Consider the following 14,306-nt stretch of genomic DNA (forward strand, 5'->3'; position numbering starts at 1 on the left):
CACCTGGGGCACAACAATCTCAAGCAGCGTTACAGGCTGGGAGAGCCTGGAAAGCTGCCTGGCAGAGAAGGACCTGGGAGTATTGGTTGATAGTCAGCTGAATATGAGCCAGCAGTGTGCTCAAGTGGCCAAGAAGGCCAACAGCATTCTGGCTTGTATAAAAAACAGCGTGGCCAGCATGCAGCCCGTGGAGAGGACCCATTCTGGAGCAGGGGAAAAGTGTGGCAAGGAAGAAGCAGCAGAGAAAAACTGTTCCCTACCCACCCCGTGCCACTCTCAGGCAGGGACGAAGGGGAGAGGGGTTGGAAATGATGGAGAGAGGTTGCACCTGGGAAAAATCATGTGGGGGGAAGGTGTATTAATTTGTCTTTTGTTTCTCACTATCCAAATCTAGTTTAATTGGCAATAATATATATTAATAAATTATTTTTTCCCCAAGTCAAGTATGTTTTTCCCATGATTATAACTGGCAAGTGATCTCTTTGTCTTTATCTCAATCCACCAGCTTTTTCATCTTATTTTCAACCCCCCTCCCTATTGAGGAGTGAAAGCACAGCTGGGTGGGTGTCTGGCAGCTGGCCAAAGTCAATCCACCACAACTAATAGGACAACATCACTGTTCTTGCTAGAGAGTCCCTTTTCACTCGCATTCCTAAGTGTTTTGTTGAGAGGGGAGGCTATGCTTCTTGCTCCTGCCCCTGCATTCTCCAGGTCTTTATGGTAGTCTGACTCAATCTTCAAACATTGCCCCTGTCTACTTCTTGCTTTCTCATTCCTTCCTCAAGAATATCTGTACTTCCCTCCTCCAAACATATATAGTGAGAAAGACAAGACTCAATACTGAATTCTCAAAAGTAAAAAATATTTACTTACAGTACATGTTAGCAGAGAGAAATAAAATCTTATCACTATAAGCTAACACAGTAATGAAGTTACAAGTTACATCGGCTGAATACAAGCCAGCAGTGTGCTCAGGTGGCCAAGAAGGCCAACAGCATCCTGGCTTGTATAAAAAACAGTGTGGCCAGCAGGACTAGGGAAGTGATTGTCCCCCTGTACTCACAGAATTCACAGAATTCACAGAATTTCTAGGTTGGAAGAGGCCTCAAGATCATCGAGTCCAACCTCTGAACACTAACAGCCCTCCGCTAAACCACATCCCTAAGCTCTACATCTAAACGTCTTTTAAAGACCTCCAGGGATGGTGACTCCACCACTTCCCTGGGCAGCCTGTTCCAATGTCTTAACAACCCTTTCGGTAAAGAAGTTCTTCCTAACATCCAAAATAAAACTCCCCTGGCAAAACTTTAGCCCATTCCACCTCGTCCTGACACCAGGCACGTGGGAGAACAGACCAACCCCCACCTCGCTACAGCCTCCTTTAAGGTACCTGTAGAGAGCAATAAGGTCGCCCCTGAGCCTCCTTTTCTCCAGGCTGAACAAGCCCAGCTTGTTCTCCAGACCCCTCACCAGCTTCGTCGCCCTTCTCTGGACTCTCTCAAGCACCTCCATGTCCTTCTTGTAGCGAGGGGCCCAAAACTGAACACAGTACTCGAGGTGTGGCCTCACCAGAGCCGAGTACAGGGGGGGACGATCACTTCCCTAGCCCTGCTGGCCACACTGCTTCTTATACAAGCCAGGATGCTGTTGGCCTTCTTGGCCACCTGAGCACACTGCTGGCTCATATTCAGCCGACTATCAACCAATACTCCCAGGTCCTTCTCCGCCTGGCAGCTTTCCAACCATTCCTCACCCGGTCTGTAGCTCTGCTTGGGGTTATTGCGCCCCAGGTGCAGGACCCGGCACTTGGCCTTGTTGAACTTCATGCAGTTGACCTCAGCCCATCGGTCCAGCCTATCCAGATCCTCCTGCAGAGCCTTCCTACCCTCGAGCAGATCGACACATGCACCTAACTTGGTGTCATCTGCGAACTTACTGAGGGTACACTCAATGCCCTCATCCAGATCATCGATGAAGATATTAAAGAGGACCGGCCCCAGCACCGAGCCCTGGGGAACACCACTAGTAACCGGCCTCCAACTGGATTTGACTCCATTTACCACGACTCTTTGGGCCCGGCTACCCAGCCAGTTTCTAACCCAACGAAGCGTGCGCCAGTCCAAGCCAAGAGCAGCCAGTTTCTTGAGGAGAATGCTGTAGGAAACAGTGTCAAAAGCCTTGCTGAAGTCAAGGTAGACCACATCCACAGCCTTTCCCTCATCCACCAAGCGCGTCACTTTGTCATAGAAGGAGATCAGGTTCGTCAAGCAGGATCTGCCTTTCATAAACCCATGCTGACTGGGCCTGATCACTTGTTCGCCCTGCAAGTGCCGCGTGATGACTCTCAAGATAATCTGCTCCATGAGCTTCCCTGGCACTGAGGTCAAACTGACAGGCCTATAGTTCCCCGGGTCTGCCCTACGGCCCTTCTTGTAGATGGGCGTCATGTTTGCTAGCCGCCAGTCAACTGGGACCTCCCCCGATAGCCAGGACTGTTGATAAATGATGGTAAGTGTCTTGGCCAGCTCCTCTGCCAGTTCTCTCAGTATCCTCGGGTGGATCCCATCCGGCCCCATCTCAGCTCTGGTGAGGCCGCACCTTGAGTACTTTGTTCACTTTTGGACCCCTCACTACAAGAAGGACATGGAGGTGCTCAAGAGTCCAGAGAAGGGCAGCGAAGCTGGTGAGGGGTCTGGAGAACAAGTCTTACGAGGAGCGGCTGAGGAAGCTGGTCTTGTTCAGCCTGGAGAAGAGGAGGCTCAGGGGCAACCTTATTGCTCTCTATAGCTACTTTAAAGGAAGCTGTAGCCAGGTTACCAGGACAGTCTTTGTTCCTAAGGACATATGATTTCCCATAATGCCCAACTGCTTACCAGTGAGAGGAAGTTGTGTGCACAGCTCCGCTTCTCTCAGCTTGAGCTTCTTTCCAGCTCCAGTGCGCCTATTTCCAGTGACTTTCAGTACGAGCTTCTTGGGGAGTTTGCTGAGTCTGGCCGAACCTATCTTCATGAGGCGATCAAAGTGCCTGTTCCCGTCCTGGTCTCCGTTCTGCTAGCCTGTTTCTTTTCATTCCTTCTTTCTGCTTCTTTACTGATGACATAACTTCATCAGATCATGTTGCCTTTTTTTTATCTTGAGGGCAGGCTCCCCTCTTATACCCTTCTCTCCACAGCAGTTCTTTTCAAAACAACTTTTCATTGGTCAAACAACTTTGCAAATAATAACAACAGCAAACACCCAGCAACTTCCATGCCTTAATGGCTGGAGAACAAGCAACCCGAGACTGCATGGAGTCTCCTGAATCACCCTTCTTTGTTCCCTCTAAACTCTTTTACATTCCTGATGGCCTCATCACTAAGAGTCTGATGTTATCATCAACCACAGGGCTTTCCGACCCCCATGGCCACACTCCCAAATCTCCCCCTTCTTTATTAATATCAACCATTTTCTCGACACAAATTACCACTCCATATATAACATTCTCTGTATTAACAATCAGACAGTTTATGATCCTGAAACATGGGACCAAACTGAGGTCAGGGTGTGGGACTCTGCAACTAAGAATGCCAAGTTTGCAGTGGGATTGCTCGGCACCTGGCGAGCAGTCTCTGAGGCCTTAAAGAGCCATGTGGGACCACAATCAGAAACATGTGGTTTGCCAGACAGTGAGGGAACTGCGGGCTCGTCCACTGATCCGACTGCTACGCCATGGGCCCCTCTGCTGCTACAGCCATCAAAGACCTTTGCTGTTATGCCCCCTGCTGACCTGGACGTGCCTTTTGACCTAGGCCCTATTGGCCTTGAAAAGGAGATAGATATGCTTTTCTTCAATCCAATAAGAAGAGGATACATAAGGCCCGAAGGCCGAGTTGCTTGACAACTTAAAGCGAGACATATTGTTCCCACGACTAGCCCTGAAATTATCCGGTATTTGTAATCAAGAAAAGGAATGGAAAATGGAGACTCTTAAATCATGGAAGATATGGGAGCACTTCAACCAGGATTCCCAACTCCAACTATGCTCCCCCAGACATGGACATTAATAGTAATAGACTTAAAGGATTGTTTGTTCTGATTGTACATATGTATAGGCATACATATGTATGGGTGTACTTGGGTTTAGTATGTAAAAGCAATATTCTGTATATTTAGAATGTTCGATGTTAGTGTGTGCTTGTTGGTAGAGCATAGACTCCCTGCACACCCAGCGCTGTTTACTTGCCTTTTATAAATATTCCTTTTATAAATATTACTAAATTCAGATTGAGTTGAGACTTCATTTATAACAGTATGAATATTTTAATTATTTCTTGGAAATCCAATGAATATGTATGTTTTGATTGTATATAACCCCTGTAGCTTGGAGAATTTGGCACGCACACTAGGTGGAGTGATCCGCTGTGCGTCCAGTGCCACAATTAAAGAATACCTGCTTTCTAAAACTCCAAATTGAGTCTTAGAAAATTTCTTTGACTGACTTTTGTGGTAATATATGGGAGTGTTACATATAAAAGATATGTTCTTTATGATCCCAACACAAGAGAAAGACAAAACAAAGTTTACATGTACTTGACATACATTTAATCACCTACCCCAAGGTTTTAGACAGCCCCACAATTGTTCATGCCATGTTAGCTAAAGAACAAGAATCAATCATCCTCCCACCTGAAATAACAGTTTTACAATATACAGATGATATTCTAATTGGAGACCCAAATGAGGAAATGGTTCACCAAAGTATGAATGCTATTGTCCAACACTTACAGAAAGTAAATCTTAGCATTCCTGACTCGAAATGGCAAAGACCAAGTCAAGAGGTTACATTTTTAGGTATATGATGGAAAGGAGGTACCAGAATTTACATTAGCAGAGATGTGAAGTATTCTAGCATCTTCTGACAAAAAAAAAAAAAAAAAAAAAAAAAAAAAGTTTTGTTAGAAACTTCAGGTTTTTGGAGGTCACACATTCCTAGAGTCAGTACTCTAGTGAGGCCTCTATGATTTGCTAAAGAAAAAAAAAATCAGACTGGAACAAGGAAGAAAAATATTGTTAATACTGCTTTATCATGAAAAAAAATGCTTTAAAAGATATAATTTTTACTTATGAATCTGTGACTCCTTGTCATGGTTTGGACTGGGATAGAGTCTGGATGGACTGTTCTGGGTCTGTCCCCTCCCAGCTCTTACTGCACCCCCAGCCTGCCCATTGGAAGGACAGAGTGAGAAGCTGAAATGTCCTTGGCTTGATGTAAGCACTGCTTTGCAACAATTAAAACATCAGTATGTTATCAGCACTCTTCTCATCCTAAGCCAAAACATAGCATTCTACCAGCTAATAGGAAGAAAATTAACTCTGTCCTAACTGAAACCAGGACAGATAGCATTGATATCTGCTCTGTATTCTGTATTTTTGTGGTGTGAGTGAAAGGCCTCTGAGTGAGACTGTGCTGTGAGATTGTGTGGTTGTGTGACATTTGCAATAAGGGTATGACCAAAGGGGTAATAAAATGGGAAATAACCAGGGAAACCTTTTGGGAAAACCCCCCCTAGGCTGTGTGCTTGTTCATTGGAGAGATATTGTTGGGACTGGGGGTACTGAGAGCAAAAGTACTCTCATCAAGTACTTTAATCAATGGTGGCCCCTATATAAGCTAGAGGATGAAGCTAAATGGCCCCTTAATGGGAAAAAGGATCAGAAGAGGGGTGAGACAGTTGCACATGTAAAAGGGGACTGAGGGGGACCGGGGGAATCTACCCCAGCGGATCCACTGGTTATAAAGTGGATACAGGAGCAACATATTCAGTTTGGAATAAGACATTAGTCCCAGTGGGAAATGGCTATGTGGTAGTAAAAGGGGCAACTGGCCAATCTGAAATGGCCTATTTCTGTAAACCATTGAAATACAAATATGGGAAACAATGGGGTATTCACAAATTTTTATACATGCCTAATTCCCCAGAGTCACTCCTGGGAAGAGATTTATTGGAAAAATTACAAGCAACTATTTCATTTAAAAATGGGGACTTTAGTCTGGAGGTAAATGATCAGAGATATGTAGAGGCATTAAGTCTAATGTTAGCAATGACCGAGGTAGGAGAAGAAGTTAATGAGGAAATTCTGAGTCAGGTATTCCCCTGAGTTTGGGCTTCCGACATACAAGGGAAGGCTAAAAATGCACCTCCAATACAAATTAAGCTTAAGGAAGGGAAGCAGACAGTCAGAATTAAACAATACCCCCTAAAAATGGAAGATAGAGAAGGGATCAGCCCGATAATTGAGAACCTTTTGCATTTAGGGCTGCTAAAAGAGTGTCAATTGGACTTTAACACTCCCATTTTGCCTGTTCTGAAACCCGATGGATCATATAGAGTTGTACAGGATCTACGAGCTGTTAACAAAATAACTGAGGATCTTTATTCTTTAGTAGCAAATCCATATACTTTATTAACATGCTTAACACCAGAACTAATTTGGTTTACAGTTTTAAACCTGAAGTATGCCCTCCCTCTCCATGAAGCCAGCCAGATTTTTTTTGCATTTGAATGGGAAAGCCCTAAAAGCTGGCACAAAATGCAGCTCACATGGACAAGGCTGCCCCAAGGCTTTAAGAACTCACCCACCCTATTTGGAGAAAAACTTGCAAAGGATTTGGAAGTATGGGAAACTCCACCCGGCAAAGGGAGGTTGCTGCAATACGTAAATGACATCCTAATAGCCACCCAGACAAAAGAAGCTTGTACGGCTTGGATGGTAAGCCTCCTAAACTTTCTGGGACTCCAGGGGTACTGGGTCTCAAAGAAGAAGGCTCAGGTGGTAAAGCAAAAAGTGATCTACCTGGGTTATGAGGTTAGTGCGGGGCAGCAGACTTTGGGGCAGGACCACAAAGAAGCGATATGTCAAACCCCAAAACCTGAGACAATAAAAGAATTGCGAACTTTTCTGGGAATGATGGGGTGGTGCAGGTTGTGGATTTATAATTATGGCCTGCTCATGAAACCACTGTATGTGCTCATCACCAATGGAAACAGGGACCTCCAGTGGACAAAGGAGGCCACACAAGCCTTTGATCAATTAAAGAAGGCTCTCATGTCAGCTCCAGCTCTGGGACTCCCAGACGTGAGTAAACCATTTTTCCTCTTTTCTCATGAAAAACAGGAGATTGCTCTAGGAATATTAGCACAAGACTGGGCCCATATAGCAGCACAGTTGCTTATTTTTCTAAACAATTGGATGCCACCGCCAAGGGATGGCTGGAATGCCTCAGAGACGTTGCAGCAGTGGTATTAAACATCCAGGAGGCGCACAAGTTTACCTTGGACCAGAAAATAACTGCTAGTATCTCACACAGTATCTGCGGTGTTAGAAGTGAAAGGTGGCCACTGGCTTTCCCCACAAAGATTTTTGAAATACCAGGCTATCATGGTGGAACAAGATGATGTAGAAATAGTGGTAACTAACATTGTCAATCCAGCCTCTTTCCTCAGCAGAAACCAAGGAGAACCAGTACAGCACAACTGCCTGGAGACCATTGAAGCTACCTACTCCAGCTGTCCAGATCTGAAGGATATCCCTTTGAACGATGTGGAAACATGGTTCACTGATGGGAGCAGCTACGTTATTAATAGGAAACAACATGCTGCGTATGCAGTTACCAGTTCCAAAAAGGTAATAGAATCTGGACCTTTGCCAACAAATACCTTGGCACAGAAGGCCGACATAATAACTCTGACTCGTGCCTTAGAAATAACAGAAGGAAAGAAAGTAAATATCTACACGGACTTGAGATACAAATTTGGGGTTATGCACGCACATGGGGCCATCTGGAAAGAAAGAGGATTGTTGAACTTGCAAGGAAAGAATATTAAACATGCAAAAGAAATCATGCGGCTATTGGAAGCAGTTCAGCTGCCTGAAAAAGTAGCAATTATGCATATTAGAGCACACCAGAAGATGAGCTCAGAAGTGGAAGAAGGAAATGATCTGGTGGACGGAGAGGCAAAAGAAGCAGCAAAAGGTGAGGTAGCAACTGAGGGAGCTCTGATCCCAGACGGACAAATTCCCCTCAAAGGTAAGTCTGTATATAACAAAAAGGACAGGAAACTAATAGAAGGTCAAAAAGGAAAGTATAATCAGGATGGATGGGCTATCACTGAGGAAGAAAAGCTAGTCATCCCCTCCAATTAATTGTAGTCACTGGTGAGGGAGGAACATGGAAAAACACATTGGGGAATTGACGCCTTATGTCACAGGAAGAACGGCCAAATTCATGACATGCACCAATATGGTTAGATCATGCTCTGTTATTACCCGAATAGCCTGATTCTTATAGCAATCTAGCAGGGGCGGATAGCGTCTCACACAAGATTATTGGTCTAAAGCACTCAGACAAAACAACTGCAAGAAAACAACCCCACCTGAAAGAAAACAACCCCCTTGTGATTAGCAGTCACGTAGATCTTGTCCTTGAAGGAAGTGCCAGCTGCTTGCAACAATATTTTTAATTCCTCAGTCGGGTGATAAGGGAACATCATTATGGCAACTCCTCGTAGTCGTCCTGGTAGCTTGGTTTGCTCAGCTACAGCAAGTCATGGCCTCCTTGATGTTTCAAAAATTCCTCAACAATTCCCCCTTTTTCTTTTTGAGCAATCCAAAAATTGGCCCAGCATGCCAATTTTTCTAAGTTGTTACGTGCGGCCGCAGATGCCACTCCTGGCACGAAAATTGCCAATGCCACTCTAGCTGCAACACCAAGCAATTCAACATTATCATTGCAATCCGGTGCGAGCAATGCCCATTTATGTCTGGTGATCTCACGCCACTGCGACAAGCTAGGAGCAAATATAGTAAGTTTATCTAAGTAACATGGACATCTGATAGCATTTGCAGGGATACCTTGCCAGGCCCTATCCCCGCAAATCAGAAAAACATCAGGAGGTAAGGCCATAGCTGTACGATTGTTCCAAACGCTATAGTTGTTACCCCTTGTCTCCGCGCCATAAGCCCCTAAACCCTGCCTAGCAGTGTCATTGTAACCACAGGTGTTATTTGTATTTCTGTAACTGTATGGCCCTTCTGAAGTCACATTTGTCCACCCTGTTAGATTGTGTTTTTTAAAAGGATTTAATCTTTGCTGTAAATTTCCAAACACAAAACATGTTTGAGTCCAATTCTGTGATGTGTTCCCGATCCTCTGAGACCCAAGTAACTGTAACTCTTTTGGATCCCAGGGCAATGAGACATTAAGCAAATTTATCAGTTTCACTGAACATGCAGCTACTGATGAGGCACTGAGGCAATCGTTGGTAGCATACTGGCCAAGCTCAGAAGGGTCATACACAGGTATACCTATGAAGCAAGTCCTGAATGGATCTGTGGACGATGCCATGGACAGACAAAATTCTGATATACCAGTCTGATTAGCCCATGTCACCCACGGATTTCATCGTGGCTTGATCTTGGTCACAAGCGCAAGCCCTGCTGGCAGCATTAGAATCACCATCAACAACTTATTTTAAGTTCATTAATTGTTCCTTTAGAACCTGATGTGATTGCTCAACAATCGCCTGGCCTGTGGGAAAATATGGAATACCTGTGATATGCTTTACTCCCCACATTTTCATAAATTTTATAACTTTTTCACTAACATATGCTGGACCATTGTCCATTTTGGTTTGCTGTGGCGCTCCCATAATGGCAAAACACACCATCAGATGTCTACATACATGGGGTGCTTTTTCTCCCCCCTGCACATTTTCCCACATGAATCCTGAAAAGGTATCAATACTCACATGCACATACCTTTTAGTACCAAATTCCGGCACGTGTTACATCCATTTGCCATACCTCAAGTGCTTTAATACCCCGTGGATTAACACCCAAACCTAACCCTGGTCCATGGTGACTACAAGAAGGGCACGCTCTTACTATTCCTTTCACCTCTGTCCAGGTAAATCCAAGCATTCTCTGAAGACCCTTTGCATTCTGATGGAACATTTCGTGCAACACTCGCGCATGTGCAAAATCACTCTGAGGCCCCGTTGTGACTATACTCACCAACTTGTCTGCTTGTGAATTACCTTCCTCTAACCCAGTCGAGAACTGATGGCTACGTGTATGGATAACACAGTAAGGTGCAATTCTCCCCTGAATGGCATCTCACAGCTGCAGAAATAATGACAACAATCTGTCCCGCTTAGTTTGCCGTATCAAGGCATCCTCTATCCGTTTTACCACGTTGACTACATACAGAGAGCCTGAGACAATATTGATTGGCTCCTGCATCCAGCATCGACAAGCCCAAACAACTGCTGACAATTCCAATGTTTGTAATGAATCCCCTGTCTACCCCCTTTCTTTTTGTCACTGACCAAGCACCACAAACGGATGAGACACGATTGCTAACTAGTAACGAGAGTGCAACTTTTGCTATACGCCTGTAAGCAGCGCCAGCTGCAACCTTATAAACTATTTGCGAAAGAGCCCGCCATTACTCATTTGTCAGTTTAATCTGCTCTGTGTTTCTTCCTAGCAATAAAGGTAATAGTATAGCTAAGTTGTCATTAGTAATCCCTACAGTGTTCCGAACCCACTGAATATTACCCAGGAAAGTTTGTACAGTTCCCACTATTCCCTTTTTTTTTTTTTTTTTCCAACCAACCAAACGCTTTCTATAGATTTTTCTATCAATTATCACAAACATTGCAATAAGCACGGTACAATAAGCAACAGGGTGAAAATCACATGCAGAATTACGATTGTAAAGTAGCGTGCCTACTAGAATCTACATCAGTCAACAAGCCACTAAGCGCTAGAGACTTCACAGCGATGCTAAATCTCATTCATATAGCACAATCACACAGTGACACAAAGAGGCCTCTTACACTTCGCATTCATACCACAAGAAAATATCACTTAAAATAATTTGTCCGCGGCTTCAGGAGGTCCTTGTCTACTCCTGCGGTGAGCAGCTGAGAGTGGAGACCCCTCCGAGGAAAATGTTCGGGGTGCACCAGGGGCGTCCGTTCCACAGTCGATCCCACAGCCGAGCAGAGCGGCTTCTGGCACAAGGAATGATGCTATTATAGTTTTGTACAATTATACCAAAGAGATGCATTTCAACAAGGAGAAAGTGTGGCGTTGATGATTTGTTTCATGGTTTGTTTTTTTCACGAGCAATTGAACCTTACACATTCTGTTGCTGTTACACTTCCCAGGATATGTAATTCCTGTGACTCTGCATGTGAATAATACAATACAGGTGCACTCACTGCTCTACCAAAAATAACAGCTCCTTAAATATTAGAAACAAGTTTTCTTTTTGGATATGTCTCAAATGTGCCCTCTCAATGCACTGAGCAACACCTACAGCATACTGCGAGTCTGATACAATATTCAAAGGTACTAGTTTTTTTTTTTTCTTTTGATTTGTCTCTCCGCATCCTGCGTCTCTCTGCATCCCGTGTCTCTGTGTGTCCCACATCTCTCTGCATCTCTCCACGTCTCACCACATCCCGCGTCTCTCTGCATCTCACCATGTCCCCCGTCTCACCACGTCTCGTGTCTCACCGCGTCCTGCGTCTCTCCGCGTCTCTGTTCTGCATCTCTCCGTGTCCCACGTCTCACTGCGTCCCGCGTCTCTCTGCGCCATCACCACCTGCTGCTCGGCTTTCATACCGCACAGTGCATTAATCACTGTCCGCCACGTCCCACTTCTTTATCCAGCTTTCCACTTGAAATGGCTTTATCCCATAAGCGATCTCCTACCTCCCACCGCTCTTCTGGGCTAAACATTAGAGGAATTTTCTTCAGAAAACCCTCCTTCTGGGCCCAATGCACCAAGTCCTTTATCTTCTTTACATTGCAAGATACTCCTCTCTTAGAGAGAATACTAGAGAGAAGCTGGAAGGCTGCTTCTTCCCCAATGCTTCCCTGGATGAGTTGTAGGGTTGTGATCCCCACCCCACTACTGTGTGCTACTTGCCTCACAGCACTACTCATCCCCCGTCTTCACCGACTCCTCCGTTCTCCTGTGGAAGTTTTGAGGTCCGGCTCAATCACCGATGTCCTGCGTCTCAGGTCCCTGTTCCACGTCACACCTCGTCCTGCGTCTCTCCACATCTCTGTTCTGTGTCTCTGTTCCGCGTCTCTTGGCGTCTCTGTTCTGTGTCTTACTGCGTCCCACGTCACACCGCGTCCCGCGTCACACCGTGTCCCGCGTCACACCGCGTCACTCCATGTCACTCCGCGGCCTTATATAACTATCTAATTGGGAAAATCATTGCTAGGAATTTATATGCCACAATCACCCAGGTAACTTGGCAATGTGACCTTTGCCTCCAGACTAATCCCAAGAATACCCCTAAGCCAAAGATGGGTCAAATTGGGAAAGGCCACTGGCCTGGCCAACAGTGGCAGTTCGACTTTTCAGAACTCCCAAGAAAAGGGAGGTATCGTTATTTACTAGTATTAACAGATACTTATTCAGGATGGCCAAAGGCCTTCCCCACCAGGACTGCCAAAGCCTGAGAGGTAACCAAGGTGTTGTTACAGGAAATAATACCACGTTTTGGAGTTCCAGACACCATGTCCTCAGACAGAGGGCCACACTTTATCACAAAAATAGTACCGCAAATTAGTAGACATTTGGGGATAGATTGGGAACTCCACACTGGTGGTGGAGTGGTCAAGTGGAGAAAATGAACCATTTAATCAAACAACAAATTGTAAGGTTAGGGCAAGAAGCTAACTTGCCCTGGCGCCAAGCTCTCCTGTTAGCATTGTTGCCTTTGAAATGCTGTACGGGAGACCATACGGGGTCCAGAAGGGAATATCTTCCCAGATCGGGGAAGATACACTAACTACTTATATGGTGGCCTTGAGTAAACAACTCAGAGAAATAGAAAAACATGTGGCTGGAACTCAGAGTCGAGAGTTGGATGGACCTATGCATGATATACAGCCTGGGGATTATGTGTATGTTAAGTCTCTTGCAGAAAAGACTTTGGAGCCTCAGTGGGAGGGACCATACCAAGTACTCCTTACCACCTACACTGCAATAAAGATCAGAGAACAAAGTGCTTGGATCCACCATTCTCGAGTGAAGAAAGCTCCAGAGACCCCTTGGAAAATAACACCAGGTGACCACGAGCTGAAACTAAGGATCACTAGCACGAAATGAGTATACTCAGGATGATTTGTGTTACCAAATGGCTGGTGATCATACTGGTAATTCAAGGATCAGAGAATATCTTTGGGGAAGAGGGGCAGAACGTGTGGCCTTAGACTCAGGCATATAAAAAGGCCAATGGATATTATAGATATCCAGCACCCAAGGAGTTAAATCTGTCAACATTGGTCATGCATGATACAAAAGTCTATTTAGAAAATGAATGGAGCTGGGATAATAAAACAGGGTTTCCACAGCTTCGTGGAAGAGTAGGACAAAAAATAAAAATAGGTTGTAGACTAGTTAATGGATCCAACTACCAAACAGTTTCTGAAATATCAATAAAACCCAAGGGTGGGAAGGAAACTCGGGAAATGTGTCAACCCAGGAGGGATTGTTGGTTGAATTTCACCTTAGAATCACCAACCTTAGTGTGGTGTATGTGGGCAGGGAGGTGTGGGGGGAGACCAGGGTGCAGGTTGGCGTTCCAATTTCAGATAAATTCAAAAGGCCACTCCACCCCATATTACAACCAAATTAACTACCTCAACTAACCCCCTACCCACCGAAGCACCAGCTAAGTCTGGGCATAAAGTTTATGAGTGTCGTGGTTTAACCCGGCCGGCAGCTAAACACCACGCAGCCGTTCACTCACCCTCCCCCTCCCTCTCTGGGACGGGGAGAGAAATGGAAAGTGAAGCCCGTGAGTTGAGATAAAGACAGGAAAATAAATAAAAATAATAATAATAATACAATGATGATAATAGTACTACTAATAATAATGTGTACAAACAAGTGATGCACAATGCAATTGCTCACCACCCGCTGACCGATGCCCAGCCTAACCGCGAGCAGTCCGGCCCCCTCCCCGGGCTAGCCACCCCTATATATTGTTCAGCATGTCGTCAGATGGTATGGAATACCCCTTTGGCTAGTTTGGGTCAGCTGTCCTGGGTCTGTCCCCTCCCAGCTTTTACTGCACCCTCAGCCTGCCTGTTGGCAGGACAGAGCAAGAAGCTGAGATGTCCTTGGCTTGGTATAAGCACTGCTCTGCAACAATTAAAACATCGGGGTGTTATCAGCACTCTTCTCATCCTAAGCCAAAACATAGCACCCTACCAGCTACTAGGAAGAAAATTAA

Source organism: Aythya marila, assembly GCF_965140915.1.
Source record: "Aythya marila genome assembly, chromosome: W".
Classification (NCBI taxonomy): Eukaryota; Metazoa; Chordata; class Aves; order Anseriformes; family Anatidae; genus Aythya; species Aythya marila.